General features: G+C 43.4%; 1 long non-coding RNA gene across 1 annotated transcript in view; it reads right to left on the bottom strand.

Annotated features, from left to right (window-relative positions):
* LOC110559855 (uncharacterized) overlaps positions 1-16361 on the bottom strand; it is a 62521-nt gene that overhangs the window by 20618 nt on the left and 25542 nt on the right. The window contains exons 3-4 of the long non-coding RNA XR_009594713.1: positions 12678-12772; positions 9270-9486 (exon numbers count right to left, since the gene is read on the bottom strand). This is a non-coding gene — a long non-coding RNA (uncharacterized LOC110559855). The remainder of the gene's footprint in view (positions 1-9269; positions 9487-12677; positions 12773-16361) is intronic.

The raw sequence follows: 16361 nt of genomic DNA on the forward strand, positions 1-16361 counted from the left end.
ACTTACCTAGGTTGATCTGTCCCTTCAGAGTGACCAAAGGGCTTGGGCCATGAAAACAGGACTGAAGCACAGCCTTTGGCTGTCCCTCACTTTCATTGACAAGTGCCTATATACAAGAAGGTCAAATTACCACAGGGAAGTCATCAAGATGGTGCCTAAAATCTACTTATTGACGCAGGCATAGAACAGAGGAAAGGAAACATGGCGTTTATCCTTCTTCGGTTTCACGCTGAGCTTTTTGGTAAACTCAACACGCCCAGCTCTAATCTTTCTTGTGTGGCTGTGAGCTAAAATAACAGGCAATCACATTCCTAGCCAATGTGAAAACAGATTAAGTTTCCACGCTCCATGAACCATGAACAAACCTGTAGTTTACAGGTATGCCCCTGTTCCTGGCAAGCCCATGCTGGGCCCCAAGCTCCTTTCTTTTTGAAAGAAGAAAAGGATTATGTGAATGGGGCATGTCCTCTTGGCAGGGGGAGCCTTCTGTGGGTACCTTTGTGAAGATTAGAGAAATGTGTGCGGTTGTCCAAGTGGTCACAGGGCCTTGCTGGCACATGGGTTGACCAGTAGGGTACAGAATGACCTGTTGATGAGAGCAAGGTACCCAGGCTCTGGGGCCACACATCTGTTCTTGGAGAAAGATAACATTGTCTTGGCTTTAGGTATGACTGATATAGTTTTGCTGGCCAAAGACCTTAAGAACAGCAATGCAAGTGATAGGAGTTAACAGACTGGCCATGGTTGGCATTGCTTCCTTGTTGGCTCAGGGGCATCTGTCATCATTGCCCACTCAGCAAAAAGAATTGAATCTTGGCCAATGCAAACAGCAAACTTCTCTGAAATCTTCCAGATCAACTCTTGGGTGTGCAGGTTGTTCTTGAGGAAGATGGAGCTAGAAATGTCCTTGAGAGGCTATTCCCTGGCTATCTGCAAAGCTGCTTGGAACCCATTCTAAAATATTACTGAGAGCTGAAGGGAGGTTGTTGGTTTGAGCTTTCCTTTAGGAAACATGCTGAATGGCTTCAGAATACTTACATATTTATGTTTTAATTACATTATAGATGAAGAGAAAATTTTCTGTCACGTCTATCAACCATCTACCCCCATGTCTATCTCCCCAACCCTTTTTCCCCTTCAGTGGGTTTCCTGGGAGACCACTCTGAAAAAGAGATACATAGGTGGGAAGCTTTTTTTTTAACCAAGCAAAGCACCACCTATGAGGGAGAAAAAGAAGGAGGACTTGGGGAGGTGGGGACTACAGTGCAGTTGCCATGGGAACCACAGTCTATCAGCTCCAGACGGTGAAGAAAGTATCCATTTTTCCAGCATCAAGATATCGGTCTTAGGTAAGCACTTCATTGGTGCAGAGTGCCTGTCCTTTAATCTAATTGCTGTCATCAGGTCAAAAGTGATTATGACTAGGCACAGATACATGACCCCAATTACCAAGAACATAAAAACCATTACTGCGGCCAGCAACACAGCTTAGTGGGTAAAAGCGCATTCCACCAAGCCGGAGGCATCCATGTGGTGGGAAGAAGAAAAAAAAATCAACTCTCTTAAATTGTCCTCTGAGTGTCACATAGATACTGTGGGATGTATACAACACTAAATGAAAGAGAAAGAAAGAAAGAAAGAAAGAAAGAAAGAAAGAAAGAAAGAAAGAAAGAAAGAAAGAAAGAGAAAGAGAGAGAGAGAAAGAAAGAAAGAAAGAAAGAGAAAGAGAGAGAGAGAAAGAAAGAAAGAAAGAAAAAGAGAGAGAAAGAAAGAAAGAAAGAGAAAGAGAGAGAGAAAGAAAGAAAGAAAAAGAGAGAGAAAGAAAGAAAGAAAGAGAAAGAGAGAGAAAGAAAGAAAGAAAGAAAGAAAGAAAGAAAGAAAGGAGAAATATACTTAGTGGATGGACAAAAACAGCAGGTGAGCTCTAAAGCTGCTTCTTAAAACTGTAGTTACACCTGACCGGATTAGTGGAAGCAGGAAGGCTGGGAGACTACCCAGTGAGCAGTTGTGCTTGCTTCCTCTGTCGGCAAAAGAACACATACAGCCTAAAGTCTTGGGGAAAACAGGTGCCGATACAAATCAACACTGGATCAGACTTCAGCCCCGAAACTGAACTGTGCCTGAACCTCTCTGAAGAATGAACGATGGTGAGCAAACATCTTCAGCGTGTCTAATCTGCACGCCTCCCTGCGCTTCCTGAGCCAGCTGACCCTGGGCCACCAGAACCTTGAAGAGGACGATGTGTCGATGAGTAGAAAGTATTTCTCAAGAAAGTCAGTGCCCTGTGCGGTCCTGACCAGAGCCAGTGTGTTTGGATGAAGTAGGAAAAATCCCTACATCCAAAGTGAGAATTGGGAATGTCTAGTAGCTGAGAATGGGTCTTGTATGTCTTTCCCTCCTCAAAACTCGGAAAACTTTCCCTCCTCAAAACTCTTTGGCACCTCCAACAGAATAAAGGGACAGAAAGTTCTGGGCCTTTGGCAGCAAGGCCATCCATTCATACCCTTACTTCAGCTCTATACTGTGGCCAGCTGGATGTCCCAACACTCTTCAAACCCCAGGATCACTCCCTTCTGCATCCCTAACAAGCTGGCCACTCCTCCATGAGAACATATTCTTCCTCACACCCATAAATCACACCCAGTCCGCTTCTCAAGGCCAACTCCAAAGCCCTTACTACGTCTTTCAGCCATTATCTTCTTGATACCTTTAATCTCCTTATGGAACAAGCAAAGTTCCTTGTGTTGTGTTAATCTGGTGATAAGCTTCATAAGTTTCTTTTTGAACCCTCTTATCTAGAACATGCCAGGTACAGGAGGTGGAGACGTGTGAGACAGAATTCACAAAGCCAGCATGATCAACATAGTCAATCGCCTAAATAGCATGTATTTCCTCGTACCAGTTTCTAAGACTTTAGCATCCGTTTGCTTGTTTTAGCTCATGCTTCTGACAGTTCCATCACCAGCCTGCCCTGAACTTTAGGCTACACAGCCATCAAAGATCCATTCTCACTCAGTAGTCTCTCTTATACGTTATAATTGCCATGTTAGCTTTCACCTTTGTGATTGATATTTTCACCCAGAGATCTAGGGGATCTCTCTAAGCTTCAGAGAATTGTGGACAGATGTTTGGAATCAATGCCCGATCGCATCCCTATATCTGCTGAATGTGGTCAGTGTGATGGCCAAGGGGAGAGGTTGGAGAAGTGCCAACGGAGGCCCTTTCCATGGCTCACGTCATATTTGATCCACTGTGACTCACTCTCATGCTCTCACAGGAACACATTGCATTCTCCGAGGACATGCCAGGACAAACCACCTGGCAGGGAAAACAAATACTCAGCCACTCCCAGCCTCACCCCAGAGGGAATCAGTTGAACAAATAACTTTGTGGAAAGGCAGCAGCAGGCAGCACTGCTTGATTAAAAATCAATCACCTCCCTCCGTGGGAAGCTTTATTCCTTGGCTTTCTGCCTCCTGGTCACCACCCCGGTTTCGTAGCTGGAATGAACCAGAGTCAGAGCACTCTTTTGAGTCTTCTTCAGATGCAGCGAGCTTGTTATGCAGGTGCTCATCACTCGAAGAACTTGACGGGAGACAGTTCAATGAAACTTGCGGAAACCTAGTCATCATGATCTCTGTCTTGGTTCATGCTTGTCCTAGTTAGTTCTAACCATCAACTTGACACCATCTAGAGTCTCCATTGAGGGACTTCCCAGATCAGATTGGTCCGTGAGCAAGGCTATCAACTGTTAACTTATTTACCAGTGCCCAATCCACTGTGGGCAGCACCATCCCCAGGAAGATAATCCTGGGCTGAGCTTGCTAGCCAGGAACATGCAAGCAAGCCAAGCAGTCCTCATGGCTTCTGCTTCAGCTTCCTGCTTGGGTCGCCCCCTTGACTTCCCTAAATGGTGGATGGAAGTATAAGCCAAATAAACACTTCCCTTCCACAAAATTGCTTTCGGTCAGAGTGTTTTATTACAGTAACCAAAATGAAAGTAGGACAATGCTGCCACAACAAATATTTTAGACTGGGAACTCATAAGGAATGTAAGCTTCATAAAGTCCTACAGACCACAAGTTCAACATCAAGTAACAGTAGATCTGGTGTGTGGCATAGGCTCTTTCTCTGCATCCTAGAAGATGCCTTGTTCCCAAGTCCTCACATTGGAGAAAATCAAGTGGAAGTGAACTCTCTTTTCTCTCTCTCTCTCTCTCTCTCTCTCTCTCTCTCTCTCTCTCACTCACACACACACACACACACACACACACCACATCCCTTTTACAGGGTTGTGAATTGAACCATGAGGCCATTACCTCAGAAGGATACCACCTCTTAACACCATTGCCTTGGGCGTTAAGTTCTAACATAGGAAGTTTAAAGGACAGCACTTTATTCTCTTAACCATGCGTTCACGGGTGCCTCCCAGTTAGAAAGCTGTGACATGCGCTTCTCCTCCCAGCAGCTAAGCAATCTGCTTCTCAAGAGTCAGCTGCACTTGTCCTCAGGTCCGGTTATTACAACAATCCTTATGGTCACAGCACTGGAATTTATTTGAACATTATATGAATTAGTTACATGCACGTGTGTTGGTTATGTTGAAGACCAAACTAAGCAGTGAAAACACTAAATTCCTGGATGCACTTACAACCAATGTTGATATGTAAGTGGTGGTGTGGGTGAAAAATACAGAAAGATAAATTGTTTTATAATGTCTATGACCCTTGCTCTCTCTTTGAAGAAGCTAAAATTCAATTATGGAGGTAACATTTGGCTGCTGCTTACACAGGCAACCCAAACACCAGTCAGAAGGATTCATATTAAAAGAAATAGAGACCTGAACCCACACAAAAACATCAGTTTATATTGTAGATTTTAAATCAGAGTTCTGTATGTAATATTCTTGAATTAGCTACTTGAAAAATAACATGTAAAAATGCACCAACTGGATAGAATGAGCTTTATTCTACAGCCCTGGATTCACCTGTTTTCTATTTTTTTCAGTCTATATTCAGATTTTGGCATTGTCTCCACAGTGGTTATTATTAAAAATTCTAAATGAGTAAGAACGTACAAGATAGTGAACTGCTATATCCCATCTGGATTTTGCCACCATTCACTAGCTCTTTGCTGATATGTTTTGAAGCAATTTCCAGACGCTGTCATTTTCTCCTTACTTTAGTAGATGCTCTGAAAGCCTACAGCACAATGCTGTAATCATGGCTGCCATAATGAGCAACAAGCCTTTAGTGTCATCTAGCACCTTTGCACACTCAGGTTCTTTTGTTGTTGTTGTTTTGTTTTGTTTTTTTGCACCCCAGATGTTTTTTCTATCGTTTTGCTCAAACTATAGTACAAGTGCAGTTTATGGACTATATACATTACAATTGGTTGTTATGTCTCAAACTATTTGATATTTGGGATAATATTGTCTCATTTATTTTTTTATTTTTAAGACTTTGTTTTTAATTATGTTCGAGTGTGGGTATGTTCATGTAAGCACAGGTGTCCATGAAGGCCAGAGGCTTCAGAGACCCCTACAACTGGAGTTACAGGCTGTTGTACTTGGCCCAGCATAGCTACTTGGGATTGAACATAGCTGTTTTTCCAGAAAGGAAGTACTCTTAACTGTTGAGGCATCTCTCCAGCCCCTCCCTCACATTTTATTTTTGCTATTAATTATTGAAAATCTTCTTTTGCAAATAGAGATGCAGAGATTTGAAGTTGTTGTTGCTGTTGTTATGTATATGGGTCTGTGTCTGTGTGTATAGGCTGTACGTACACAGGTACCCAAGGAAGCCAGAAGAAGGTATTAGATCTCCTGGAGCTGGAGTTGCTGGTAATTGTAACCTGCCTGGTGTGGACCAGATTTTTGGTCTTGTAGAAGGGGAGCAAACGTTCTTAACCCCTGAGCTATCTCTCTAGTCCAGAAGTGAGAATTTTAAAAACCTTCAGAGACCTTCAAAGAACAGCAATTGATAAGAATTTAGTGGTGGTGCATCCCCAAACATACCAAAACACATCCCAAATTCCCCCAGAGTGCCCAGGGAGCTGATGCTATCATGACTTGGAAAAGAACTCATTTCAGTCCTCATGTACAGTGAATAAACAAAGAATGAGAGACACTGAAAGATGATGGGTTTGGTTATCAAGACCATCGGCTCAAGCCACTAAGAAGGTGAACGTCAAGCACACAATGAGATACAGATCTCATCCACATCGCTGGGAGGCTATAATCAGAGGAAAAATTGTGAAATGGTGAGTCTGTGAAGACATGGAACCCTGATGCTTAGCTACCTGGGGTGCATTGTAGAAATAAGCAGAAAATTAAACAAGTGATCATATAACTCAGTTACTCTACTTTTAGGTATACACAGAAGATAAGTGAGAATATGTATTCATATAAAAACTGGTATATGAATGTTTGTAGTGGAAATGACCCCAATGTTCATGACTAATGAGTAAATTAATGTGTCATATTCACACAATACAATATTATTCTACTACATAAAAGTACAAATACATGTTGAAACATAAATGGACTTTGAAAATATTATGTTAAGCGAAAGAAGACAGTCAAAAAAGCAGATATTGGCAGGGCATAGTGGCATACACCTTTAGTCCAAGCACTCCAGGAGCAGAGGTAGACAGATCTCTATGACTTTGAGGCTTAGGCTGGCCCAAGACTACATAGTGAGAGCCTGTCTAACAAAAACAAAAACAAAAACAAAACAAACAGAAAACCCCACACATATTATATGATTCCATTTATATGAAATGTTCATTATTTACAAATCTTTATATACATAAAGTTGATTAGTGACTGCTTAAGACTGGGAGATTTGGGGGCACTTAGGGGAAGATTGGGTAAGGAGTGTGAGATTTGTTTTGGGAGTGATGAAAGTATTCACAAGTTGTGGTGGTAGTCGTACAACTCTGTGAATAGACTATCATCAGATGTTGATTTGGAGCAGGTGAACTGTATGGGATATGAATTATGAATTATGAATTATAGAGGAACCTAGGGTAAACTTCATGTGGTCAAAAAACATCCAGTTGAGAAGCATTAATACGAACTGACAACCCAGGCTACTAGAAAAGGTATGTGTAGGCGTGTACCCACACACCCACTTCCCCATCCCCCAACCAGATATAGACTCACAAACTCAAGGGTTAGCCTTTCAGCATTTAGAACATTCAGAATGGCTCTGTCTGGAAGCTTCCACCTCCGTGGAGGGCAGGAAGGAGCCTCCTTTATCGCTGTTAGAAAATGTGATTCCCATTAGCACGGGCCACCAAGTCAGGGCACACACAGTCTTTCTTGTGGGTCCAGATGTCTTCTAGCATGGCCTGGTCCTGGGTTATGAATCTGATGACCTCTTGACCCTGACTTCACTATTACTACAAAAGGGAACATGGAAGAGAATTCTCTTTCATTTGTGCCCATCCCTGAGTCTCCTCCTGGCTGCTCACATCCTCTCTGCCTTGTCCTTCCTGTCTCAGTGGAAGACTGTGAGTCTTGGGTCCTTAACACCCTGGGGAGTAGGAAGGGGAAGGGGGAGACTGTGACTGAGCAGTGCTGTCACGCCAGAGTCCTCATCTCTGAAAGTGGGGAAAAACCAAACAGGAACCTGAAAACTGGCTTTCTCGCGTCATCTGTGAAGACAAGACTCTAGTTCCAGAGGGTTCAGAGTGGAGCTCTGCATTCCTGGTTGTGGTGGGTGGGTGGTGAGCTGCATGCAGCTTGTGGTTAGAGCTGAGAACCAGCATGACCTGGCCTTCCTTGACTATTTTAGAAATCTTTAGGCTGTTCAGCATGCTGCTCCTGTCAGAAATGGGCATTTGCCTAGGCTGTGCATTTCCAATTACCCTCTGGCCGAAGGCTTCTGTGGCCATCTGGCAGAGGATGAAGTGTTAGAAGCCTGTGGCCTCATTGAAATAGCAGGTCTGATGTCAGCTACAAAAGCTCCATTTATGAGGGACAGAGACTAATAAGCCCAGTTCCCATGGAGAGTCAAAGATGCTCCTTAACCTCAAGGGAACATCTCTCCCAGTTCCTTTACCACTCAGAGAGCCACAACCCTCCCTGTCAGCTCCAAGGAAACAGGTAAATAGAAAAGCAAACATCAGGGGAAAAGAGAGTGCTGTTCAGAGTCCAGGCTTCTGGGAGAAGAATCCACAGAAACCACAGAACAGTCATCTGGAGATCCTGCTCCAATCTCTGGGTACGGCCATCTTTCCAAGAGGAACTGAGACTACCCCTAACTTGCTCTTTTGGTTTCTAGTCCCGGGATCCCACAAGCCAGTATCTCTCTTTAGCACTTCTGAGCCAGCCTCTCTGACCACTTTCCCATGACCATCTCTCTTCCATCTCTTCTCTCTGCCTTTTCCTTTCCACCTATACCAAGGCCCTCAGCTGGAAAGACAAGAGGCCACCTCCTCACTGGGTGCTGTGGGCAAGCCTCTGGACCCCTCTGCTTTATGACGAGCTGTTACCCGGGGGTGACAGGCAGACTCTCTGTGAGGGGTTGTGGTGAAGCCCAAATGAGATGTCCATATCTTACACAAGGCAACCCCAAACCATTTTTTCTACATCTCTTCCCTTTCCTCTCTCTTCATTCTTTCTACAGTCTTTCCCTCCAGGACCAAGACTCCATCTCAGCTTGATTTACAACCTAGTGCTCTCTCTATGCTCACAACACATTTCTGAGCCCAGGGAAGGGTGAGCCTAACCTAGTTTTCCCACCCTGATTACCTCTAAAGCACTGTCAATCACTGTCTCATCCATCCCCACCCCCTGCTCCAGAAGGAATGCTGCCTGGTCACACAGACAGGGACTTTGGCACCTACTGACATTCAGTGTGTTGAAGCAAGGCATAGCCGTTGCCTTTTGAGGGCCTGACTTTCATTCCGCAGAACAGAACAGTTTGGGAGGGGACAGGATGTCATTTTAGTTTTTCCTCTCTTCAACTTCTTTGAGTTTCTGGTATAACAGCAAGTAGATGTCTGGTGATTGCTGCAAGGACCCATTTGAATTTTCTCTGACAATCCCAAGGAAACAAGCATGGAAGGAAAAAGGTTTATAGTCAGCCTTAGTCAGCTTTAAAACTCCATAAATAAGAATCCAGTGCCCACACACCACAGCCCAATCTCCAGGCATGTTGCTCTACTCTTGTGGGGAAGGGGAGTCCTCATGAGACATGCTTACCACCTCCAAGTACCTAAGAGCTGCTTGAGAGGCCCCAGCCCTACCAGGGAATACTCACCAGCTCTGAGCCAAGACTGCTGCTCAACACCTGGAACTTGCACGATATGGCAATCCTTGCCAACTGGTGCCAGGCAGCCTACCCTGCCGTGGCCCCTCTCCCGCAGTGTGGGTCTCTGTGGTCAATGGAGGCCACCATTTATGAACTTTTCTGAACTTCTAGAATAGCTCTCTCACAGGTAAAGGCATCATACAGCCTTTCTTCTGCCATGTGTCATCTTTAGAAATGCAAAGAAGTAGGGGTAGGGAGAGTGAGGGGGGAGAGAGCAAAAGAGAGAGAGCAAGAGGAGAGCAAGCAAGAGTAAGCCAGAGTGAGAGAGAGAGCAGGAGCAAGAGAGAGAGAGAAAGACAGAGACAGAGACAGTGAAAGAGGGAAGGAAGGGAAGGGAGAAGTCAGAGGGAAAGGAAAAGGAGAGGGAAGAAAATAATTAAGAGAGACTGGTCTTCTGTGTCAAATACACTTAGAAAACACAGTATATAATATGATCCTCCCCAGCTCCCACCTCCACATCCTGGAGGTTTTTAAACGCCGCTAGTTATTAGAGAAGTACAAGGTCCTGCCAGCGCTGCAAATGTTCAATGTCATTAAACCCAGTACCTTCCAGATTAGAGGAAGGCCACTGGGGAAATGAGACCTGGCAAGGAGCTTCGCAATACTGTTGCCATACTGGCTCCTTGGACTGACCTGCACCCTGAGTGCATGGTTCTGGGAGCCTGGGCAGAGGGGTGCACAGGAATCAAAGGGGCAAGCCAGCCACAAGCCAGCCACTGCAGACACATGTGCCACTCTCCCTGCTTGCTTAGGTTGTCCAGGGAGGGAGGCTGCCTTGTATTAAGTTGCTCTCCTCCATTTTCTGGACTCCCCATTTGAGTGACTTGGCCATGCCAGGGATGCCCTTTCTTGAAGTTGGCTCCCATTTTCTTCCTGAGGCAATCTGAGGACAGTTTTTTTGCTTTCCAGATTTTTTTTTTCTTTCTGGCTACTGGGAGGCAGCAAGACCAAGAAGAGAAACAGCTAATAGGACAGGAGCTACATGTTCAATGCACATGAATTACAATAATTTCCAGATCCCGCAAGGCCAAACAAATCCCTTTCTTTCCTGAGTACAAAGCAGTATGCAATTGTCTCATGCTACATTGATTTGTACCTCTGACGTTCCTCTCACTGTTCCCTCTCACTGTTTTCCTTTTCTTAATGCCCACTTTCAAAAACTACAGTAATTATTTCTCCAAAATTTACCCTTCCTCCTGGAAACCTTCTCAAATATCATGTTAAATGGAGACCCATTTCTCTCTGCTCCTGTAACACCAGTACAAAACCCCATTTCATCTTTCCAACCCAACTCCATCCACCACTATCTTAAAATAGTAGTGTGTGTATGTGTTGTGTAGTGGAGTTACATTTCAGAACATTTTTGCTAAGAATTCGTGCCATTTTACTATTTTTAAAATTATATTTAACGATATGTGTATATGCCTGTGTGTATGTGCACATTTGTGAAATTCCCCGCAGAGTCCAGAAGAGGGCAGAAGATCCCCTGAAACTAGAGTTAAAGACATTGGTGAACTACCACATGGGTTTCGGAAACTGAACTCAGGTCCTCTGCAAGAACAGTAAGAGCTCCTAACTGCTGCGCCTTCTCTCCAGCTCCAGGCCTGTGGGCTTTACCTATCCTACAGTGGTTCTGGCTTTTTGAGTCTGTCAGCTTTAGAATCCCATGAACCACTTGTCTTGAATTCTTGCTAATCCTCTCCTGAGCTGAACATTGTTTTGTAACGAGCTGATTTGGGGAGCTACACTGGAAACTTGTTGCCCCTGGGGTAGGCTAAACAGGTGCCTACAAACTTCAGCGTGCCAGCGACTGTGACGCTTAAAGGCTTAGAGTCAACATTTCAAGGCTGTTTTCAGGGATTCAGACCAGGAATTCCAGCTTAACAGTTGCTCAGAACCACAGCCAACCCAGGAGTACAGATGAATCAGTGTCCCTTTTTCCACCTTCAGCCCTTGACAATAATCTCCCCTAAAAAGAAGGAGGCGGGGAGGGGATCTGGAAGCTTCTATTGTCACCTAGGGAAACAATGACCCTTCTTGAATCTGTTTTTTCAGGACTGACCTAGTGGTCAGGCTTAAGGATCACCAGCAATTTGTTCTCCTAGAGTGGAATCCTCAGGGCCACGTACTCCAGAATGCTAGCTTCTGCCGTGCATTTTCCCAGGCTTTGCAGCAAGACTTCTGGGTGTGCTGACGCATGAGACATCATTACCAGACAAACTGGCCTCAATTCTTATTTGGGGACAGGTGGCTCCAACAGGCCAATGAGGAAGCCAAGAAAATTCAGGTAAAAACTTTCCGTATCGTTATTTAATTGTCCAAAGGTGAGAGGATATGTTTGCTTTCCTGAGTCACACCTGGCTGCTGCTGGTGGTGGCAGGAGGAGAACTCAGTGAGGTCTAGACTCATTACACCCTCTCGCTCCCTTTCCCTGCCCAGCACATATCTGTCTGCACTGTGACTCAACCTTTAAAGTGCTGCCCACCCTGGGCCCTTGATAGTCATTCATAGCTTCCGTTTTAGCCCTTTCTTGACTCTTCTGTCACCTGGGTTAGAGCTGTCAACCCTAGGGGAAGACATTAAGGGTTAGGCTTTTCTAATCTCTATATGGCAATGAATTTCCAGAAACACCAGTTACCTTAAAAAAAAAATTAAAAAAAAAAAAAACAAATCTCCAGATGGGTGGCTAGTCCTGTCACAACAAAGCTGTATTTTCTCTCTCAAGGGCCGTTGGTCGAGCTCAAGATATCAACAAAACCGTTCTACCTTTAAGGTTGGATAGCATTGTCTCTCCGTTGGGCCATAAGGGTTCTACTTCTAGTTAATGAGGTTAAGGAACTTCTAAAAGAGGTTTTATGAAGCCTTGGGCTTACTTGCCCTGCTGCTTCTGTCATGGGAAGACTAGGCATTCTTTCCCTCTGAAAGATGCAGCAGTGAGGTGCCATCTTGAAAATGGAAAGCAGCCCTCACCGGACAACCATCTGTCAATGCCATGATAAAGACTTCCTAGCTTCCATAATTGTGAAGAAAGCCTGCTCTATTCTTTATTAATTGCTGTGTCTCAGGCATCCTGGCACAGCCTATGACATCATATTCCTAAATGGAAGAGCATCTATTCTAGGGATAGAGTGCACTCTAAAATCCCGAGTGCTTAGAACCCCAGGCCATTTTTTTTCTTACCTATACTTCGAATTTTTCTATTCCAATGTTTATGTTACTATAATTATAAGTAAAATATTTTAAATTTCAAAGAATCAGTTTCAAACTGTCTTGTATTATTCACATCCTGGGCTTGGCTAACTTACATATGTCTCTCTGCTTCAGAAATTATAGAAAGACTGTTCTGTAACTGGTTACCTGGTGACCTGGTGACAAGCTGCTCCCACTGTCGGGTCCAGTGACTCGTGAGGTGGAAGAGGCAGGGCAGTGTGAACATCAGGCTGTGACACTCTCTGTGGGATAAAAGAACAGAGTGGACAGCCTGGAAAATAAGAAGGACCAGAGACCAGAGACAGGACAAGAGAAAAATCATGGGAAGAAAGGGAGGCAAGAGTCGACAACGTTGCCTTTGGCTCTGGAATGCTGACCGCCTCCCCTCCCCCAACGCAAGCGTTCCTAAGCTCAGAGCGTCTCTGCAGAGTCTCTCTACATGTTACAGGGAAGGAAGACTGCAGCAACCTGCGGGAACCTGGCACGGGCCATGAGAATGTACTGCACAACCACATCTTCACAACATCCAGCAGTCAAGTTCCACCAGTTGCCACAGATTGGGGCGGTAGCTCCCAGACTGTACCTAAGTTTGGAGGCAGACTTGAAAAGAAAGTGCTAGCACACCTGTCTTGCCGGTTTGCTACTTCCACAGTTTACTTGACATGGTTCAAAATGACCACGCTTAGTTTTCTGTGATGGCCTATGACAGCTTAAGCTGTGAAATGTGCTAGGGTGAGGGTCCGTCCTTGTGTGTGGTGACTTTGGGTGTAACAGCATTATCTGACCAATAGTACACATGGACACAAGGTTTAACTTGTGTTAACAAAATAACAGAGACTTAAAATTTATTTTGGCACACCTTTATTTTTAGCGTCTTATCAGTGGGTTGATTCATCGTCTATATAAATCAGTGTTTTATGACCAAGAAGAACCACATAGTTTCTATTGACAGGCTTCAGAACTCCCAAAGATTAAACTCCAACTTAGAGGTTTGTTTTTATTTTCAGGTTATGATTTGACCTGGTCTTAAAGCTGCTGTTTGGTGGTAATTAAATATGTTGTCATATATAAACCTGTTTGGTTCAGCAAACAAACTAAAATGATTGTCACAGATGGTGTTCTATTTTTCTCGTTGGGGTTGCTGATTTATGAGCATGCTTTCATGAGTGATAACCCTTTTTTTTTTTAAAGTTACAGCATTCTTTTGTCCTGATTTTAAAGCCAGTTAGTGTAGTGTTATTAAAGTTTTGTTCAGTTAACTTTCTTTTAAAAAAAGCTGTTTGTGCATTTTTAGGGTGCCCTTACTTCAGCAAAGAAGGAGGAGTAAGAGAGCCTTAGGATTTTTGATGAGAAAAATAAAAAGTCATAACATACAATGTATAATATCAAAGTATTTCACATGAATGACACAAGTGTTCCAAATACAAAAAAAATTTGAACATTGTTAAAAACAAGGTGTTATGTAATAAATTTATTTTTCATAACTCAAAGGGAGGGGGATATAGGGATGATAGAATAAAAGGTGGATTATTGTATCTCCTTTCAGACTAGAAAGCAACAACAAGTCTCATATTTTAGATGGGTATGGACTATTGTATATTGACAGAAATTTGAGGTTATTTTGTTGAACTCTTGCTTAATGTATTGTATATATGCAACTCATTAAAAATGTAATGCAAAGTTCTGGTCTTATGAAAGCTACTATTGCAAACTGTTTAGGATATTAGAAATGCAAGTTAGTAGTTAGTTAACTATAAATAATCTTACTTGTCTCGTTAAGTACTAGTCTGTTAATTACAGAAAGCTTTATTTATTCTTTCACGCAACATGGAAACACAACAAAGTATAATGAATTCAGTATATTACATGCTAGCTGAAGAAGCATTTGAGAATACTAATGAGAAAAATAAGAACAGAAAGAGAGTGTACAATGTAGACAGAATGACTGTATAAATAGCAGTAAGGGAAGCCTCCCTATGAAAGGAACATTTGAGCAGAGTTCCAGAGGAAGTGGGGAACATGCCACAGTGCTATCTGATGGAAGTGCTTTCCAGGCACAATAAATAATTGAAAATGCCTCTAGGCCAAGGGATCTTGGTGGATTTAAGAAACAGCAATGGCCCCGCTGTGGCTGGTGTGGAGTAGGCAAGGGGAGGGAGGTCTGGCAAAAATGAGCTCTTTGTCTAAGACTGATAAGAATTGTGTTGAACTTGATGAGCCTAGAGGTCCAGGGAGGCTCAATAAAGGTCAGGGGTCATGGGAGGGACCCGCTGAGGTGAGGACTAGAAAGTGAAGCCTTGGCATTGTTTTGGTCCTATCTTTAGAGAAGGAAGGGCCAGACCTGGTGTGGTTAGAGACAGGGTCACAGACCTTTTTGGCAGAATGTGACTCATGCCGCTTTTAGACAATAGGCCATCTCCAAAGCCTCTGCCTGGATGAATCTTCTTGAGCTACTCCCACCATTCATCCATTCTGACTGCTCACCAATTGTCTGAAACAACTCAAGGAGCTGCATTGTCCTCCTCAGATATTCTTATCAGTTGTTTGGCAATTTTAGATAAAATAGCAAAAGTCCCTTTAAAACCAACACACACATTTCTCAGAAGGGAAAAATAATTTCTCCATATTCTTGGGAAGGAATAGGCCAGAAAAAAAAAAAAAAAAAGAGGGAGGCAGTGCAGAGGTTTCAAGTCTAACGCTCTTGGTATAAAGCCAGCTTTGGATTGAGTTCTGGGAGGAATCTCAGAAGAATGACAAGGGACACTTGAGAGGCCACAAATCACCAAAGGAAAGCATTATTATACAATCATTGGTAGACCTCTAGATTATCATCCTCCCCCCCAAACATCCAGACACATTACTAGGCAGGAACTTAGCGCCCTAATAAATGTCTTGCTCAGGCTGGCAGGGCACTTTCTACGAGGTCAGGAGCCAGCCTGCCTCCCCATCTCCACCCCACACCAGCTGAACTTGGAAATGTGCAGTGTCCCCCATCTATATTGCTGTACCAGAGTATTTTGAATATGAATTAATAATAGTGAGAAAAAAATGAGCATGCCAGGAATTGAGCTGTTGAGTTTCTGAGTCAACCAGTGTCAGAACTAATGTCTGCCGACATATGTGGGAAAACTCAAGGAGCTGAGCCGGGTGGTGACAGGCTTTGTTGGAATTGCTGGAATTTTTCAGGCCCTGTCCTGTTGACCTACCTCACAAGAGTCAGATAGAAAAGAATGTCAGAAGTGTAATTACTCAAACCCCAGTCCCGTGCTTTCTTCTCTGTCTGAACTTACTAGTCCCAAACCCCTAAAAAGTCTGATGTCTTTAAAGTCCAATAATCTGCTCTTATGACCCTCTCTGTGAACGTAAATTCAGCAGAGGAGAGGAGTCATGAAAGAATTTAGTGAGACATTTGCTGAGCAGCTGGTCTATAGTTGGTGCATATGAGAGAAGACCATTTCTGTAATCTTAGGAACAGGGAATAGGAGATATTTTTCTCAACCTATCTATCCTGGCAGATTTAAAACAAAAAACAAAAACTAAGGAGTAATGGAAAAAAAAAAATGGTTCCAAACTTCACAGTCTTCTGAAAGGATCTCACTGGTCCATGCTAAGTTCATGAAATGGGAAATGTTTTGTGTTTACTTAATTGGGTCACAGGTTGCCCAGATATTTAGTCAAACATTATTCTGGGTATTTCTATAATGAAGTTTTTTTTAATAAGATGAACATTTTAATTGATAGAAAGTAAAGGAGATTGCTATCCTTAATAGGAGTGGTCCTCAACCAATCTGTTGAAGACCTAAACAGAATAAAAGGTCCAACTTTCCCTGG

The sequence above is a fragment of the Meriones unguiculatus genome, chromosome 10, assembly GCF_030254825.1.
Source record: "Meriones unguiculatus strain TT.TT164.6M chromosome 10, Bangor_MerUng_6.1, whole genome shotgun sequence".
NCBI classification, from domain to species: Eukaryota; Metazoa; Chordata; class Mammalia; order Rodentia; family Muridae; genus Meriones; species Meriones unguiculatus.